This window comes from Pleurodeles waltl, chromosome 7 (assembly GCF_031143425.1).
Source record: "Pleurodeles waltl isolate 20211129_DDA chromosome 7, aPleWal1.hap1.20221129, whole genome shotgun sequence".
Taxonomy (NCBI): Eukaryota; Metazoa; Chordata; class Amphibia; order Caudata; family Salamandridae; genus Pleurodeles; species Pleurodeles waltl.
This window is the reverse complement of record NC_090446.1, coordinates 1,061,621,568-1,061,637,427: the sequence shown is the minus strand read 5'-3', so window position 1 is coordinate 1,061,637,427 and position 15,860 is coordinate 1,061,621,568. Positions and strand designations below refer to the sequence as shown.

General features: G+C 44.4%; 1 protein-coding gene across 1 annotated transcript in view; it reads right to left on the bottom strand.

Annotated features, from left to right (window-relative positions):
* UTP6 (UTP6 small subunit processome component) overlaps positions 1-15,860 on the bottom strand; it is a 369,699-nt gene that overhangs the window by 303,974 nt on the left and 49,865 nt on the right. The gene's annotated exons all lie outside the window — the stretch shown is intronic.

The window sequence follows — 15,860 nt, the reverse complement described above, 5'->3', positions numbered from 1 at the left end:
TGGGGGGTAACTGCAACAGGGAGCCATTTCTTTACACAAGCCCCCCCCAGCCCACAGGCCAGGAGACTCAGCCAAAGCTGGAAGAGTCTTCCTAGTCTGTCAGGCGAGGAAGAGTAGAGGAAATAGGCTGGTTTGTTGCAGGGCCTACTCTGCCTTACATCCTCCTGTTCAGGTCATTCCCTCTGGGGAACTGACCCACTTCCACAGTGATAGGACCTAGTCTGAACTGCCTCTTGTCTGTGCTTTTTATGTCTTCACCCATTCTCTCTATTTTGGGGTTAGAGGTATCCACCTCTGCTAATCTTATCTTAGCCAGGGTCACCCCTAGCTTACCCAAAGAGGTTACCCAGAGCTGGAGTAACCCCACCATGACCAACAGGGTCAGGGGGCCTAACTTGCTATTTGGCATGGGGTCTGACCACCATGCCAAGGATAGTGCAGCCATAAAGGCTAACACCCAGCAGAGGCCACTGACAGCTGTCAGTGCCCAGAACCACACCTTTAGCTCTTCACCTACAAGGGAAGGGGCTAAGTTACAGGCTTCTTTGGGTTCAGGGTGCCTGTCTGCTGTATTAGAGTGGGGGGTTACCACATCTTGTAGTAAACACCCTTCTTCCACTCTTTCTTCTGTTAGCTGAGGGGCCACCCACTCAGACTTAACAGTTGCCTGACTAGCCAGGACTTCTTGGGGGTCAGGTTGGACTTTATCAGAGCCACTTTTGGAGTTCTCCCCTACTGGAGCAGAATCTCATTGGCTTGCTGGAACCTTGGCTAAAGGTTGTCCACCTTTCCTACTCTGTTTCCTTTTCTTTTTCTTCTGGGGCCTACTTGCATTTACTGCAGAGGCAGGAACTCCAGAATCCTTGGGAGAGGACTGGCACTGGACCAGTTCCTCTCTTGGGCTCTGACTAACCTCTGGGTAGTCATTTCCAAGGAGACAATCAAGGGGGAGGTCTGTACTGACTACCACCCTTCTCCAGCTAAAAGTCCCACCCACTTCTATGGGCACAAAAGCCACAGGCCTATCAGTGACCCTGTCTGGGCTAACTCTTACTCTGGCCATCTCACCTGGGATGTACTGGTTGGAGAACACCAGCCTGTCGTGCACAATAGTGTGACTGGCACAAGTGTCTCTCAGGGCAGTGGCTGGGATTCCATTCACCAGTAGGTGGTGGAAGTGTCTACTTCCCTCTGGAATCTCCAACTCACCTGTTGGGCCCTTTTTCCAGTTGAAGGCTATGAAGACCTCCTCATCTGAGGAGTCATCCCCAATGGCTACACTGGTCACCCCTGGGATTTTGCTAGGGGGTTTGTTTTTGGGACAAGAAGTGTCCTTGGTGTGGTGCCCTGTCTGTCTACAGTTATGGCACCATGCCTTAGTGGCATCCCAGTTCTTACCCTGGTACCCACCTTTGTTTTGGGTTGTGTCTCGGGGCCCACCCACCTGGTCTGGTTTTTGGGGGCCTACAGAGGACTCTTTTTCTTTGTTTCTAGTGTCACCCACTTTCTCCTGAGGAGGTTTTGTAACCCCTTTCTTTTGGTCACCCCCAGTGGAAGTTTTGGTTACCCTAGTCTTGACCCAGTGGTCTGCCTTCTTTCCCAATTCTTGGGGAGAAATTGGACCTAGGTCTACCAGATACTGATGCAACTTTTCATTGAAGCAGTTACTTAAAATGTGTTCTTTCATAAACAAATTATAAAGCCCAACGTAGTCATGCACTTCATTTCCAGTTACCCAACCATCCAGTGTTTTCACCGAGTAGTCTACAAAATCAACCCAGGTCTGGCTCGAGGATTTTTGAGCCCCCCTGAATCTAATTCTATACTCCTCAGTGGAGAATCCAAAGCCCTCAATCAGGGTACCCTTCATGAGGTCATAAGATTCTGCATCTTTTCCAGAGAGTGTGAGGAGTCTATCCCTACACTTTCCTGTGAACATTTCCCAAAGGAGAGCACCCCAGTGAGATTTGTTCACTTTTCTGGTTACACAAGCCCTCTCAAAAGCTGTGAACCATTTGGTGATGTCATCACCATCTTCATATTTAGTTACAATCCCTTTAGGGATTTTCAACAGGTCAGGAGAATCTCTGACCCTAGTTATGTTGCTGCCACCATTGATGGGTCTTAGGCCCATCTCTTGTCTTTCCCTCTCTATGGCTAGGATCTGTCTTTCCAAAGCCAATCTTTTGGCCATCCTGGCTAACTGGATGTCCTCTTCACTGGAGTTATCCTCAGTGATTTCAGAGTTGTTGGTCCCTCCTGTGAGGGAACCAGCATCTCTGACTATTATTTGTGGAGTCAGGGCTTGAGAGGCCCTGTTCTCCCTAGATAGGACTGGTGAGGGGGAATCACCCTCCAAGTCACTATCATCATCCTCTGTGTTGCCATCCTCAGAGGGGTTGGCTTTTTCAAACTCTGCCAACAGCTCCTGGAGCTGTAGTTTGGAAGGTCTGGAGCCCATTGCTATTTTCTTTAGTTTACAGAGTGACCTTAGCTCTCTCATCTGTAGATGGAGGTAAGGTGTGGTGTCGAGTTCCACCACATTCACATCTGTATTAGACATTATGCTTCTAAAAGTTGGAATACTTTTTAAGAAACTAAAACTAGTTCTAGGTTCTAATTCAAACTTTCACACACTTCTAAACTCTAAAAGAAATGCTAAACAGGATCTAACACAAGGCCCTAGCAGGTCTTTTAAGAATTTAGAAAAATTTCAGATTGCAAAAATCAATTTCTAATGACAATTTTTGGAATTTGTCGTGTGATCAGGTATTGGCTGAGTAGTCCAGCAAATGCAAAGTCTTGTACCCCACCGCTGATCCACCAATGTAGGAAGTTGGCTCTGTATGCACTATTTCAAAGTAAGGAATAGTATGCACAGAGTCCAAGGGTTCCCCTTAGAGGTAAGATAGTGGCAAAAAGAGATAATACTAATGCTCTATTTTGTGGTAGTGTGGTCGAGCAGTAGGCTTATCCAAGGAGTAGTGTTAAGCATTTGTTGTACATACACACAGGCAATAAATGAGGAACACACACTCAGAGACAAATCCAGCCAATAGGTTTTGTTATAGAAAAATATCTTTTCTTAGTTTATTTTAAGAACCACAGGTTCAAATTTTACATGTAATATTTCATTTGAAAGATATTGCAGGTAAGTACTTTAGGAACATTGAAACATTTCATTAGCATGTATACTTTTCACATAAAACACAGTCATCTGCCTGTGAACATAAAGCAGTACAAATAAAATCGAGACAGTTGCAGCTGGTTTACTCAGGGTAGGGGAGCAGGTCCATCAGAAAGTGGGGGACTTTTTCACCCCAACATTAAAGACTGCCCATATTTATACCAGAGGGACCCAAGCTACTGGACAGTTATAATAATAAAGAACAGACTGATATGGTGATTTGAGATCTCCAGACATAAAAACTATCTAGCAAAGACTACTTCCTCACATATACATAACCATGTGGGAAAGCCCTTGTAACCCCACTATTCCTGGGCTATCTAACAACACTGATACAATACTGGTATATACACAAGTATTATACATCACAGTGAAGACATTAATTGATCACTAGAAATATTTTTTAATTCTGGCACTCGCGCTTTATATAAACAAATTTATACTTGCCTCACTTTGTCTTGCTCTTCCTCTTAAGGAACAACACATATAATATACAGTTTTGACACAATAATATACAGTTTTGACACAAAGCACGACACTAAAACATATATATATATATATACACACACATCATACAGGTATATACCTAATTATACATCACAATTTTCCAAAACAGGTACTGAGTACAGAAAATGTCACACTCAAAACTTCCACCGCTATTCACAACAGTGGGCTGCGAAACACTTATCCAAGAGCAGTCCACTATAGGATGTAGTGATGATAAATACTGTCACTAATTGGTAATTGTTTGTACTGATTAAGTGTGGTATAATCCTATATCATAGTCTTTTAGTTCATAAATTCATGATTTTACTCGCGTTGTTTGTCAACACGTTTCGGCCTTCCATCTATGGGCCTCATCAGGACATAGGAAGCAGTACCTTTGTAGCATTCACAGGCACTAGCCAAACCTTTTTTTTATTGGTGAAACACTCTGAATGCCTTCTAAAAAGCCTTTCTTTTAAAGTGCAAGAAGGCTTCGTACTAACCTGTGTCTCAACGCGAGCTCCGTAAGAGTTTTTTTAAAACTTTATATTCATTCCCGTCTTAGGAAATCACTCACGAAGACTTAGAGATTCCTGCATCATGCTGTGCAGTCGCCCAGGATGAGTTCCACTCCGTAACCATGTGGGACTTGTACATATCAGTGGTTCCTCAAGGTACTTGATGCAACTGTAATTGCATTTACATGTCGCTTACTACCCCATACGAGGCATCAAAGGATTTTTCAGCGAGTAGCTCGCTACTCCAGAACCCAAAAGGATTAGTGGTTGATCAGTATAAGAAAATGTGAGTACAGTATGACCAATAGTATAAGGGGGTATGAATTAAATTGAAAGTGAGTCTCTTGAATAGAATAATGGAGGGATAGAGGAAGGAAGAATTCAGAAGTGTTAATTGGGAGATTATAGTAGTAAAATGAGATTTGGGATGAATAAAGAAGAGATGGTGGAGGGAGGAGCCTGTAGAAAGGGATTAGAGAGAGATCATAGTAGTAAACTGTGGTTTGGGATGAGTCAAAGGAAAGATAAATGAGGAAGAATTTAGTAGGTTTGTTTGGGAGATCATGGTAGTAAACTGAGGTTTGGGGTGAGCCAGCAGGGAAGACTCTAGAAAGGGTTATTTTGGAGATCTTAGTAGTAGAATGGGTTTGTGATGACTCAGAAAGTGGAGATAGAGGAAAGATTGATAGAGATACAGGGTGATGGTGAGACAGAGTAAAGTTTTCAAGAGAGTATATTTTTCTCTTGTTAGGACTAAAGTAATACATATATAGATAGAATATCACATAGTATGGGAATATATATGTTTGAGGAATATAATATATTGAGATTTAGACCTGTACTATATAAACAAAGATTGTCAAGTGTTGCAGTATTTGATTTTAATTTATTTGTGTAGCTTATAACACTCTTATCTTTCCTCAATACTTCAATAGTGAAATGCTTGTTGATCAATAGTTTAGATACTATTTACCTATTGTGGTAGAAAAAATAAAAACAGAGACTCATAAGCATCTAATCAAATTACTTTGACCAGTGAACATGTTAAGCGTCCAGGGAGGTGTGACTTGCGTGGATCCCCCAATGTTTTCTTACCCAGAATCCTCAGCAAACCTCAAATTTAGCTTAAAAAAAAAAAAAAAAAGCACAACACATTTTTTCCACATTTCTGTGTGGGATCTCTGCACCGGGACAAATTTCATACCACCCAACGTTCTCCTGTGTCTCCCAGTAAAAATGTTACCTCACTTGTGTAGGTGGGCCAAGTACTTGTGACAGGGAAGAGCCAAAAATATGTCGAAATTGAGGGGGAACCAAAGCAGGTCCAAAAGGGCAGTTTGGAAAAAAAACATTTTTAGGCTGACAAGTACAGCAGAATTATTATCGGTATAGATGAGACAATGCTGGGTGGTAGGAATTTTGTGGATTCCTGCTGATTCTGGAAGGTTCCATCACAAAAATGTGGGAAAAATGTGTGATTTCCAGCAAAGTTGGAGGTTTGAAGGGCATTGTGGGTAAGAAAATGGTGTGAAGCATACCACCCTGGAATCAACCAGATGTGTAGTTTTCCGATGTGTCTAGGCCTTGTGGATTTTTCTACATGGCAGCATCCCAAAGTCCATAAAGTGCAGCCCTCACCATTCCAAGTGGGACGATTCCGAGAGTTAGCCAAGCTCTCATGACCCAAATGTAAAACCAAAACCCCAAATAATCAAATGTCCTCTTGCTTGTCGTGGGTTAAAATGTTTTAGTATGCGGAAGGAGCGCTAAAAAGACTGTTACCACCTTCAGTTGGGATGGGGGCATAACCAGGCCCATACTGGTTCGTAGCCACCACACCACAATTTTGTTTTAATTCCCAGGCATCTAGTAGACTTTCTGCCCCCCACCCCCCCCCTCCGGGGTGTGGATCAGGATAATTGCCCCATCTGCCCACTGGTGGGCAAAACAACTTTGGCCCTATTTATTTGGGGTGGGGATATGGCCAACAGTAATGTGCCCCCAGGAGAGCGACCCTTGCCTAAGGGGTCGCTCCCCTTGTGTGAAATTGGCACACACAAAAAAAATAAAAAATCCCCGGTGCCTAGTGGTTTCTGCCCCCCTTGGCAGATCAGCCTAATAAAAAATAAAAATAAAAAAATCTGCAGAAATGGTTTAAATACAATTTGGCCCCCAGGGGAGCGACCCTTGCCTAAGGGGGTCGCTCCCCATATATAAATACAAAAATATATGCCTGGTGTCTAGGGGTTTCTGTCCCCCTTGGGGGCAGATCAGCCTAATTATAATAGGCCGATCTGCCCCGGGAGGGGGTGGGGTTAGAAAAGGCCTAAAATTATTTTGCCCCCTGAGGAGCGGCCCTTGCCCAAGGGGCCGCTCCCCTTATGCACAAGTATAAAAAAATAAAATCCCTAGTGTCTAGTTGTTTCTGCCCCCCCTTGGGGGCAGGTTGGCCTCATAAAAATAGGCCGATCTGCCCCCAAGGGAGGTAGAACTGGCCTACATATAATCTACCCCCTAGGGGAGCGACCCTTGCCTAAGGGGTCACTCCCCACCTTTAAAAAACAAAAACAATAACATGATACCTGGCGCCTAGAGGCTTCTGCCCCCTCCCCCTCCTGGGGCAGATCAGCCTAATAACAATAGGCCGATCTGCCCTCAGGGGGGCAGAAAAGGCCTTGAAAAAAATCCCCCCCCCGGGGAGCGACCCTTGCCCAAGGGGTTGCTCCCCTGATGCCAATTTCCTTTTTGGAACAAATCCCTGGTGTCTAGTGGGCAAAGCATTTTTCTTCCGATCACGCTGGAGATGGGGAGGTGGCCTCTGATGAGGTCAGCGCGCAACTGCGTGCTGACGTCATCAGACGTCACTGGGAGGGTTGAGGGGGTCGGGGTGGAAGGGGACAGGATTCCTCTTCCACCCCTGCCCTAGCACTCCCTCTGAGCTCATGTGCCAGGATGTAATGGTTACGTCCTCGGCACAGGAGCACTGTTCCGGTGGATGTAACCATTACGTCCCCAGCACAGAAGGGGTTAAAAGTCCTACTACTGAATCTCTGGATTGAGACTAGATAGAAAAATAATTAAACAGCTATTTTAATAGTAATTAAAAGTCCAATTTAATAGTGGAGTATTTTTTTAATTAAATGTTAAGGAAAATTAACATTTAGAATGTTACCCTTTCTCTGCCAAATCTGCATTTACTCTACCACTTCTGCCAGCTAGTAGTTAGCATTTGAATAGATGTGAAAAATGTTTTACAGGAGCAAACAATAGGCTGGCCTGAATGGACAGAGCTGACTCCACTGACCCTGAAAGAATAAGCAAAGTGGGGCTGTGAGCAACCTTTCTGACATTACAGTTTGAAATCATGCTTGAATGTCAAATACTGCTTGACAGGTCTGCTGGGTTTTACCCCACTGGTTAGGGAGTGTCCAGAAGTCATTCTGCCCACTCGCTTGTGGCAGGCATAAAGTTGACATTTAAAGGGACCCACTTCAGAATGCTTCTAGGTTTGAGAAAGATTAAAAGATGACTGAACCTACTACCTGAGATGAGCTCTGAAGAATTAGACCAAAGAAGCTACAAAATGCCTTTTGCTGCAACTGCCCAGATAATAAATGGCAACTGTACAGGGACTAGATCCTAATGTTGACCTCGGCCTCACACTCTATGAGTCTCTAAGTATCTCCCTCGAGGACCTGGGTGGATGGGGGGAGGGATGGTTCTGCAGTGGATTGGAACTTAAAGGAGTATAGTCAGACGGCAAACTCTTTGACCAGGAAGAACTAGGTTGGTGTATCTAACCCGCGCTGCATCACAATCTGCATCAAATTGCACCTAGGTTCCAGTCTATTGTGAACATTAACTATCATTGGCACTTTATGCTTCTTGATGCTATTCCTACTCATAGCTTTAACAATCCATTGCTCTGGTTGCCCTAATTGGATTTGGTGTCATTTTGTTTATTATATTTTACTCTGTTTTTTAAATGTTACTCTAGTTTTCTAAATTTCTAGTTTTCTAATTTTATTGTTTATTATTTCCACTTTAATACTGTTTTGGTCATGCATTATTACTTTACACATTGTTCTATGTTAAATCTGTTTATTCTGTGCTTTAGCTACTTGGGGTTAGGCGCAGGTTAATTTAGTGACTTTGCTGAGTGACCTTGACAAGGGTTGAGATTATGTCTTGAGGTGGGTAGTCATCCCTTCAAATAATAGTCCAATTTCTTACTTCTGGAAACAAGTACTCTCAGCAATACACAGGATACCGGACACATAATGTGGCTCCGCTGTGGAGTAAAACAGGAATACATATAGGAGATGTGTACAATTCTATTTACCTGGAACTGCACACTAGCAATACTTACAAATGACACAATGTATGTGTGGTAGATTTATAGGGCAAAAAAACAGTGCAAAAAAAGCCATGCATTCGAAATTACATCCAGAATTGGGAGACGTATAGAAGAGCCTTGCCTGGTCCACATAACATACTGACCAACCATCTTTTCCTAATTCAGATGTTCAGAAGAACAGCACTGGCAGACGACACTTAGTAAAGACAAAGACTGAGGAGAATTACTGGAAAGTCATGACAGATGTTGGAGAGGCAACAATGATATTTCTCTACTTTAAAGGTACTGCACAACTAGACCTCATATAGGTTACACTAAGTGCATTTACTCTTTCACGCCACGTGTGGATGAACCCAGATGACTTGACAAATATTTTAGCACTGCCTAAGACTCACTAGAAAGAAATAGGGGAAGAAAAAAGGATGGTCTTGTCACCCATAATGCAAGCATCTGCTCACCGTGGACTATTTCACAAGATATGCAACTTAACATGTCACAAGCACCGAAGGGTGGCAACCGCAGGCGCAGTAGCATAGCTATGCATATCACACCAATGGGAGCAACATACAATGACAACACACTAACAAAATGGATGACAGAACTCTCCCAGATAGCCACATGTAAACAGGAAGCATACATGTTACAAACTAAATTGGCAAATTTACTAACGTATGGGGCCACTTACTTTCACCTCCCAAAAGCAAAGACTGCAATGCCACGGATGAATCGGACAGGTCTCAGTGCTTGTAACGGCCACATTGTTGAGATTTTGAGCCAGAAAGATACCTATACAATACTAGACTCACACAGATCTCAGCAGGGATCTCAAACAACAGTAAAGAGATACATAAACCGAGATATCTGTTGTACACCAGTATCCGTGTCTACCGTACTCACCTCCTCTTGCTCTATCCCGCAGGACTTCACCATCAATTTTGGCTCAACAATAACCGACTTCATTCTCACAGAAATCATTCTCAAGCAGTGTTATTACGTGTTTCATCATGCAAAAGGCACCAGTGGTTTCATTTTATGTAGCTATCTGTTCTCATTAACGAACAAGTTACTTATCTTCGGTAATGCTTTATCTAGTAGAGACTCCATCTAGCTGCAGATTCCTTACCTTAGAATTATCCCCAGGTATTAGCCTAGATCTGGAAAAAAAATTGAGCAGTACCCGATCGCCAGTAGGGTCCGCTGTACTGGTCCACATGGTGTCATTTGTGCCAGTTGTGACATGTGCAGTACCACCATAGCATGGTGACATCAATTTATTTTCGAAACTTTCCAAGCCAGGAGTGCAATGCCGAAGAAGACAGACCACAGGTGTGAAAAACTAGGGCCATGAAATGGAACAGCTCTGTCCCTAGAAATACGTTGGTAAAGAATCTGCAGCGATAGTAGGCTTCTCCAACCAGTAGCTTGTGTGCTACTGGGGTGTAGGAAAGTGTCCCTTTATGTATGGTCACCCACCACTTTTTGTCCCATTGCTGATGTGCATGACTCTTAGTGCACTGGAAGCCTGCTAACCAGGCCCTAGTGCTCTCTCCAAAAATGAATTTGTCGACTTGGTAATTCCCCAATTGGCACGGACTTTATCTCCTTATAAGCCCTTAATAAATGTACCCAGGTTACCTACAGCATAGGTGGTAAAGGGATCCCCAGGGCTGCAGCAAAAGTTTGTATCACCCTAGGTGACCCACACAAACTGCTGATGGCAGGCTTGCCTTTGCAGACTGCCAGAACAGTGCAAACTGCTAGACTACGACTGTGCCCTCACCATAAGAGTCACAGCCCCATGCACTGCTTTCCCTATATGTCAGACATCCCCTAAAGAAGGCATCTGCAGCCCAGGAGGAAGGGTGCATTACATTTAAGGTCCAGCCATGTAAGCACAAACGTATATGTCGCTATAGTGCCTTTCCCATTAAAGTACACTGTAAGTGCAGGCCGGTCCACAGGATAACATCGCACTTAAGCCCTGGCAGACAAAGGTTGCATGTTCCATGATGGTACTGCCTAGATGTGTCGAGTTTGGTGTCAAACAACGTGCTTTCTCTCCCCCAACACAAATCTGGTGTTGAGGAACAGCTGACCTACACCCACGAGGCACTCCAGGGGTTGCCACCTGCTTGCCAAACTTACTTGTGCTCTGGCCGGTCAGTCTGTGCTTTTTCTCACTTCTGCTGTCGCCGAGACAGGATTCTGACCTCTTGCCTGGTTGTGTGAACACTCCCAGGAGGCAGAGACAAAGGCTAAGGCAGGAAGGAGATCACACCTCCCGCCCTCAGCTGGGCTAGTGAGCAGACACTTCAGGGTGGTGAGCTTCAAAGGCTTGACTGCCCCGAACACCATCTGAGCTGTTCCCCAGTGGAGTAAACAGCCCTCCCCCTGCCCTAGGCACATTTGCTCGTGGTCAGGCAGGAAATTAGCTATGCAGGTCAGTGCACACCCCAGCAGGCTGACCTCACGTCTAGGGTGAGCAACCCAGTCTGTGCACTAAATTTTGATTTCTGCCATTTTAGGAGTGGCAGAATAGAGGGTTCTAGGTAGAAAAAGGTGACCTACCCCACTAGATGTGGTCACCATAGGGGCGGATTCGCTGTGGGAGCTAGCTGCCTATTGGCCACTAGTTTCCACAACCCTACCTCCCCTAAAACCAGGATTTAAGGGACATCCCAGACACCAGAACCTCAGATCTGATGTACTGACTTCGAAGAGCGACCAAGAGGAGCCCCTTGTCGCCGACAACTGGACTTTACCCACTGCACCGAAGCAAAAGAGGGATACTCTGTCCCTGAGAGAACAGACTGGGAACTGTTTGAACAACCCTTGTCCTTGACTCAAACTCTGCACTCCTGACCAGAGAGGCCCCTGTGGATGCACTAGTCCCCTGCATACTGCAGGTAAAAACACTTGCAGGATCCGAAAATTCACCTGCCAACGTGCCCTCAACGAAAGCGAGGTGGTCCTGAGTCTTCTGTGAGAGGTAGTTTTGCCTCCCTGCACAGACCCCATGAAAGCTTTTCACCACCTTTACCACTGTCGAGGCTTGTTGTTGCCAGTCCAGTAACTGGTCCCCACACTGGACGCTACAAGTGCAGGGCACATTGTGCAGCATGTATCCAACATCTGCAATTAAGTCTCAGCTGAGTTTTTGAATCCCTTGCCAGCACTGTTGTGTAAGCGGAAAATCAGCACCATGGCAGCCAGGACAAATCTGCACCCGGAAGCCAGGTAAAACTGAACCGATGGCCGTGAACTGGTTCTAGGGACTGCACAACCTTAGTGTCTAAATTAAGATAAAAATAAGCTATATTCTTATAAATCCGTTTCAGGTTTATTTTTATCGTCCATTCTGGTGCTCTGAAATGCTTAACAGATGTCCCACTTAGTAAAGCCTGACTTCTCTTTGTCACACTACCTGGACTGAGCTAAGGATTTACTAGTGTGAGTCCAAGGACCATTTTGGGGGTTTGTGAGAGTATTTTATGGTAAGGACTAGCCCTCACACCATATAACACTCCACTTTCCTACATGGTGGCTCTCTAGCTATCAATGAGTAGCTCTCCTCTATGCAGTCCTGTCTTCTAAATTAGAAGGTTTTATTTGGTTGAATTAATATATGTATATCAAAACAGAAAAGAGTGTTTGGAGACAAAAATTTATGTATTTTAAGAACTCATAATTTCCAAAATGCATTTAAATCTAATTTTTGATTGATTAATCATACAACATTGGAGACTAATTAATAATATTTCCTTGGTGCCAGTAGCATTGCAGCTATGGATTTTATGTATTACCCAGTAGAGGAATTTCAAATTTACAAAGTTTTTTTTTACATTACTGCTGTCAACTCTGCATTGAGGTGGTCACTGCTGCTAATCTTGCATTTGTTAACCACTATTTTATTCTTGTTTGATGTAGTCACTATTAAAAACACTAATATTAGTAGCTTGGGATGATTGTCATTGGACATAAATAGCTCTTTGTACTCAGAAGGTTAGCGACCCCTGAGATTGAGTCTCTACCAGATACGGCATTACCGAAGGTAAGTAACTTGTTAATCTGATAAAGGCTTGTAGCTGCAGATTCCTTACAATAGATACCCAAGCAACACCTCCCCAGAGGTGGGTCTTTGGACCTATTTAACAAAGAAGTCCTGCAGGACCGAACGGGCAAAGTGCCCATCCCGACGGACCCGTCTGTCCAGGCAGTAGTGCTTTGTGAACATGTGCTAAGAAGCCCATGTTGCTGCCTAACATGTCCAGGACCAAAACTTCAGGTGCTAATGCAGTGGCTGCAGCTTTAGCTCTGGTGGAGTGAGCAAGCGAATCCTCAGGGGGTTACTTCTTGGCCAGTGCTTAGCAGGTGTTGATACAGAGCACGATCCATTGGGAAATGATCCAATTCTGCACAGTCCATCCTTTCTTCACTCAGACATATCCCACGAAGAGTTGGACATCCACCCGGAACTCTTGTGTGGTCAAGGTAGGACGACAATGCTCTTTTTGAGTCTAGGCAGTGAAGTCTCTCCTCTTCCTTAAAGGTATGTGTAGGGCCATAAAAAGTACAACGAGTGATGTTACTGCTCACATGAAAGGGAGTGACCACTTTTGATAGAAAGGAAGCTCTCATAAAAAGCACCGGTTTGTTCTGGTTTATGTTCAAGTATAGAGGTTTGAATGGAAAAAGCCTGAAGCTCACTGACCCTCTGGGAAGATATCATAGCCACGAGAAAGGCCGTCTTGAAGTTAAGGAGCCTGTGAGGACAGTTATAAAAAAGCTCAAACGAAGCACACAAGGAAAGTGAGGACAAGATTAAGGTCCCACTGAGGCATAATATGAGGAAAAGGGGGGAACAAATGTTGCTAACCTTTCAGAAATCTATTTACAATAGGGGATTTGAAAAGGGTTGGCTGGTCACGCAACCACATCAAAGCTGACATGGCAGAAATACAGCTCCAAAAAAAGTGCCCAGAGCAAAGCCCTGCTGGGCAACATAAAAAATGGAAAAGAAGAAACTGAGAAAAGGGGACAGAAAACAGATCAATATGTCTTTCTGTACACCATGCCACAACTTGTCCCCAACGGCAGGCGTATACCGTCTTGGTGGATGGATGACTGTCTGACAGATTTTGAGATGAAGGTCAAAAGCGGTCAACTGGCGCCACCCAATCTTCCCACAAGAAGGGAAGAGTTTACCACTTCAGGTGGAGGACCCTCCCCTGCTGCTGCGACAGAAGAGCCTACAGAAGGGGCTGCCTGACCATTTTCAAGAGCTCAGGATACTAGACTACATGCCCAGTCTGGAGCCACAAGAATGACTTTGGCCCATTGTTTCTAAGAACTCTGGACAGGAGTGATATGGGTGGAAAGGTGTACAGGAGGCCAGAGCTCCACTTGAGATAAAACGGGGTTACAACTGAGTGCCGCCTTGGAAACTCCGGCACCCATCAAGTGCTGACATTGGCCTCAGTGGCAAAAAGATCTAACTAAGGCTCTCCCCACTGCTGAAAGATTTTGCACCACCTCCAAATGGAGACGCTATTCGTGATTCATTAGGCATCATCGGCTGAGTTTGTCCACCTTGGAGTTCAAAGAGCTCACCAGGTGTTGTAACACTAAGGGAATTCACTTATGTTCCAGCCACGTCCACATACAAAGGGCCTCCTGACAAGGGAGCCACGACCCCATCCCACCTTGTTTGTTGCAGTACCAAATAGTGGTGCTGTTGTCTGTGAACATCTGTACTAGCCTTTCTTTTATGGATGATAGAAAGGTTTTCATTGCCACCTGGATCACTCGGAGCGCCAACAGGTTGATATGGAGTCCAGATTCCTCCAAAGACTAGAGTCTTCTCATCTCCACCTCTCCCAGAAGGCCGCCCCATCCCAGAACTGACATCTGTCACCACTGTCAGTTGTATTGGATAAGGGAGAGGGGTCTGCTGCTGAGTCAATTGCAGCTCATTATCCACCACTGCAGGTTCTTTGCAGTTGCCTCAGAGATCTGGACCATGCAGGAGAGACTCTCTTGATGCTCCACTGGAGCTTTAGTTCCTACTGCAGAGCCCACAAGTCAGCGGGCATGTTTTACCAGCAGGATACAGAATACCAGGAGTGCCAGTGGACTCAGAGTCAGTCTCATCAAAATCCAGGATACAGGCTAAAACATCAGTATCATAGCCAGAAAATCATAGACTCGCTGTTCAGGTAGATATGCCAGAAACTGCACCATGTCCAGAACAGCCCAGATGAAAGGAAAAAAGTCTGAGAGGGAGTCAAGTATGACTTTGGCACATTGATAGTTAACCCCAGCAAGTGCAAGACGGCTGCCATAGTCTGGAGGTGGGAGACGACTGCCTGAGCGATCCCGCCTTCAACAGACAGTCTTTGAGATAGAGGAAGACAAGCGCCCCTAATCTTCGTAGATGAGCTGCAGCCACCGCTATCACTTTGGTGAACACCAGTGTACTTGGTCCCGTGTGTAATAAAACAAACTGTATAAAGTCCTTCACTAATTGATCATTGCACAGGGTTTTCAAGCTCTCTGACAGTTAGATTGTCCACTCTTTCTTGTGGGCATACCACAAAGGTTAATATTTTCTATTATCAATATTGTTAGGGCACAGTTTTCTGAACGACAACCTGGTCTGCAATAGATAACTACAGTAAAGAAAGCAGTAATAGTATACAACAAATATTCCAGAAGTTATATAGTCAAGTCACCTGGAATGGCAAGAGAGTCATCTCCTCTGTATGTTTCCATCAAGCATGCTTGTGTTCCTGTTTGGCAAGAACAAGCGCTAACAGTTTTGGCTGGACATTATCTTTGGAGGCAAGACAAGACTGATTTGCATACAGTTTCTATATAAAAGCACAAATTAAAAATAGTGGAACGGATAGCATCCATAGCACTTAATAGTTGTTCACAAGTCTGGTGTTGCTTGCATTCCTTTCCAAAATTATTTCTGTACTGCGACAGAAAAGTAACTATAAGTTACATAATAGGACGAGTATGCCATTCTCATACCAAGTTGCTCTACTCCATGATGTACTATCTGAACAAGAAAGTAGATTAGGCTTGCATGAACCATGCCCCAATTCCTCTAACACCAATGCAACACACTGCCATCAGCGAAGCACAAAAACTAAGAAGGTACAGATAGTTGTGAAAATTTGCGAAACATGGGCCAACATGAACATGGGATTTTCTTTAAAACAAAGATGACAACTTTTAATGCTGTGCTAATCAACATGACTGCATTTTCTGAATAATTTACTAATAAATGTTCCCATTTGCCCATCTC